The 4,501-nt window shown below is 37.5% G+C and overlaps 1 pseudogene; it reads right to left on the reverse strand.

The window, feature by feature from the left end:
• Positions 1-4,306: 4,306 nt before the first annotated feature.
• LOC112470925 lies at positions 4,307-4,406 on the reverse strand (annotated as a pseudogene).
• Between the last annotated feature and the right edge of the window lie 95 nt (positions 4,407-4,501).

Here is a 4,501-nt window from a genome sequence, read left to right on the forward strand (position 1 = left end):
GGCACAAGTGGGTGTGACAGGCACTTCATTATTGACATGTCATCGCCTACATGGGACTGCTCTGCCAACAAGAGGCGATTTTTCCAGCCACTTTGCAAATGACCGAATTATGGGTTTACTCAATCTTTCATGCTGCCAGGCTCAACATTTTGGTTTATTTCTCTAGTTACTTTTGGCATGGTTTCCACACTGAAGAAGTCAGAAGTCTCCCAAGCTCACATCTCCCTAGGGACTCTAAAATATACCTTGCCTTAAACTTAAGATTTTCTTCGGTTCATAGGAATCTCTACCCTTACCCCTGCACACCATCCCAGTCCACTCATGGGGTCTTAGGCCTGCAGAGAACATTGGAGTTTATGTCCACATTTTGGTCCTTGTTTTCAAAAGTTTTCTTAGTGAAATATCATTTTGGGAAACGAGTCTGTCAGGATGTCATTTCAGGCAAACATCAAATCCTCAGCACTCCACACAATAACAAACAGCCTGCAAAGCCCTTTAGTGGGACTTCAAGAACTGCAATTTGGAAGGGAGGTCAGGAAGTAAAGCGTAATCATCTGGTGTTCTAAAGGGCTGGCCTAGGAGCTGTGTGCAGATGTAAAAAGCCATGACCTAGCCTCTGAATATCTTCTCTTTATTTTTTTTTTCAGGACTAATTTTTGGCCACTGTGGCAGTGAGTCACCCAGATCTCAATTAACACTGGAAATGCTACTCAAACAAATTGACTGTTTATCAAGGTGAGGGGCCATTTTCACTAACTACTTTAAGTGTTTATTTTTAATTAGCCAAAGTGCTAATTTGCTTAGCATTTCTTGGCATAATTGATGTTGAGGTCTTTGAACCTTCAGATGGTCCCTTTTGTCACCACTTTCCAATTCATGCTGGATTCTTGGGCATTTTGTAGAAATGGATTAACTCGGTACAGTCCAACACCTTTGTTTCCTAAAACTAGTATGAAAACAAGCACTTTGACTCCTGAAGTGTCTCAAAAAGAAGATGATGTTAACAATAGTAGACTATTCTCAAAACAACTTTCATTGAAAGAGTACAGTGTTTCACAAATGTTAGCTACTTAAATTTCCCAACACACCTGCATCTTGAATAAGAGTCATCCAGATAGCTCTTCCTGGATGAAATGTAGTCCCATCTAGAGTAAAATTCCCATGCAGAAGCTATATTTGCTAGATTGCAAGTTGATGGACAGATTTTGGTTAACATCCAAAATTTTGCTAACAGTGTATCGAGATCTTCATTGGAGGTCCTATTAAATCAAAATATTTTCTTTTTACCCACCTAATTGGAAAGATGATGCTTCTTGGCCTGTGTTTCTCAAGTGTAACTTATGATTTGTAAGGTGCCTTCATTTTACCACTGACTTGTATCAAATGCAAGAACAGGATGTGCTGATGTCTGGGTGAGGATTCCAGCCAGCACAAAACAGCACAAAAAGGTGAAAGCTAATTGAATTCATTCTGACTTGATTGCTAAAATTCCCAAGTTGTCAACTAAGAGAATTGAGAATTCTACTATATCACTGCTACCACCAGCCTGGATAAAAAGGGATGCAGCTGGATCCCAAGACCTAAAGCTTGGTAAGGCAATCCAGTTGTAGGTATAATAAGGAAAATGTGACTAGAGGGGAGACAGATGAGAAACTTAGCTGAAGGACATCACATCTGACATGAGTTCATTTTCCCTTCCCATCATTCAATTCATAAATACATTGAGAATTCCCCTAGTCTGACTTACTTTCCACCTAAAGGTACTTTCCCTGAGACCCTTTCAACAAAATAGCAAGGCTCCAGAAGCTCAGCATGAAGTGGATTGCTAGGGTATTGGCTCAAAGAGAGATGCTAGATTTGCTTGTTCGTTTGTTTTTACCATGGCTCCCTCTCTCTTGGGGAATCTTGACTTACTTGATAGCTGACCTTAGTAAAGACTTCAGTGTTGCTCTGCAATCTTATTTTTGCCACTAATCATCTGTACCACTCATTTACCATAATGACTGATCCAAGCCCCCAGCCCCACCTCTGCCTCCCTCACTCTTAGCAGGATTCCTTTCTGATATCCTTACAGAGATATATGCCATTAAGTGTGAACTTTTTACTTCTTTCCCCTCTCTTCAAACATATCTATATGTATGTATGTGTTTCCCAACCTATTCTTTCTTCATTTCCCCCAGTGTCAGCAAGGGGTGTCCCTCCTCATCTGCAGTGTCTTAATGCCAATTTTTTTCCCCACTTCTGACTCCTTGCTACATGACTCATCGTGTCTGCCTCCTATGTCTTCAAATTTTCTCTCTCTGCTTACTTCTCCTCCCACCTTGCAGCTATAATTATGCTTAGTCTCATTTGGGGGAAAGTCATCTTCTTCTACTACTTGCCCTTTAAATGTGGTGTTCCACAGGGTTCTGTCCTAAGCTTACTCGCCATCTCCTTATTAATTCCAGGTACTCCCATTGTTCAAATACTTCCCAAACACCAAATATCCTTCAAATAATATCCATAGTTCTCTCCCATCACTTTTTTTTATGAGTTGCAGGCCCATATTTCCAAATGCTTCCTGATGATACCTCCACCCAGATATCACATAGGCCTTTCAAGCTCAGCATGTCCAAATTGAATACATCTTTCTACCTCCTACTTTTAACCCTCTTCTTTACCTGTTTTCCTTCTCTCAACTGATAACCACAGCAACCACCCAAACACCTGGGTCCAAAACCTGGGAATCACCATTGATAACTTTCTGATTTTCCACATTACATTGGATGCCAACTGTTTATTCTACTTCCTTAATATCACCATCTGGTAATTCCATTCTGTCATATTAATTCTACCTGCTTAACAATTCCAGGACTTTGCTCTTTATTCACCTCCCAATTACGCTATTTTAATAGACTCCTAACTGGTCTCTTTTCTTTCTCTAGGCCTCTCCAATCTGTGTTCCATACTATAGACAGAGCAGACTACTCATTCCCTAACTAACCTAGAACATTATCTTCCCTCTACTATAAGTCAATACTTAATAATAGCACATAGTATATATTGTAATCATCTGTTTACATATCAGTGAATCTTTCACTGGATTTAGAGTTGCTTGAAGGCAGGCTCACTCTTTATTTGACTTACTTTTAATTCAAAGTTAATTAATGTATGTGATTCCATTTGGTGCATCTAATAGAAGGGCAGCAAAAGACACCATCACCATATCTATCCGAATGGCTAAAAATTTAAAAGGCAGAAAATACCAAGCATTGGGATAACTGGAATTCTCTTGCATTGCTAAGCAGAGTATAAATTGATATAAGCACATTGGAAAATTACATGGAAGTCATAGATAGATAGATAGATAGATAGATAGATAGATAGATAGATAGACAGACAGACAGAGATAGATAGATAGATATAAATAGAGGTAGATAGTCTATGAAAAAGCAAAATCACTCTTAGATATATCCTTGACCTAAATGTATACACATGTATACATTTAGGTCAAGGATATATCTAAGAACATTCATCTAGCACTATTCATAATAATTCCCAAATAGAAACCATGCAAAGGTCCATTAACCATAGAATACTATACAGCATTGAGAAGGGAATAACTATTTCTATTAAAAAAAAACACGAACATTCATCTAGCACTATTCATAATAATTCCCAAATAGAAACCATGCAAAGGTCCATTAACCATAGAATACTATACAGCATTGAGAAGGGAATAACTATTTCTATTAAAAAAAAACACGAACATTCATCTAGCACTATTCATAATAATTCCCCAAAATACAAGAACATTCATCTAGCACTATTCATAATAATTCCCAAATAGAAACCATGCAAAGGTCCATTAACCATAGAATACTATACAGCATTGAGAAGGGAATAACTATTTCTATTAAAAAAAAAAAACACAACATGAATAAATCTCACAAACATAATGTTGAGTGAAAGAAGCCAGACGTAAAAGAATATATACTATAGAATTTCATTCATATAAAGTTAAAAGACAGGCAAAATTAATCTATGGCATTAGTTATAGTGACTATCCTTGCAGGGGAACAAATGACTGGGAGGGGACATTAAGGGGGCTTCTAGGATGCTGGTAATGTGGTAATGCCATTTCTTGATCTGGGTAATAGCTACATAGGTGTGCTCAGATTGTAAAAATTCATCAAGTGAATGCTTATTTGTGTACTTTTTATGTGTATATTATATACTTAATTTAAAAAGTTTTCTTTAAAAAAATATATTTTGGATATTACCTATCTTTTTGATTTTTAAGAGTTCCTCTGCTTTCGAATTTTTTTTTCATATGTAATGCTTCACGAATTTGTGTGTCATCCTTGCGCAGGGGCCATGCTAATCTTCAGTTCCAATTTTAGTACATGTGCTGCCAAAGTGAGCACTGCTTTTGAAAATTTTTGGTATTCCATTTATGAGTTGTCTCTTGAAATTCTTTCCTCCACTTCAGAATTACTGCTTTAATCCCTTGCATCGCCTA

This window comes from Pteropus alecto, unplaced genomic scaffold (genome assembly GCF_000325575.1).
Source record: "Pteropus alecto unplaced genomic scaffold, ASM32557v1 scaffold19, whole genome shotgun sequence".
NCBI lineage: Eukaryota > Metazoa > Chordata > Mammalia > Chiroptera > Pteropodidae > Pteropus > Pteropus alecto.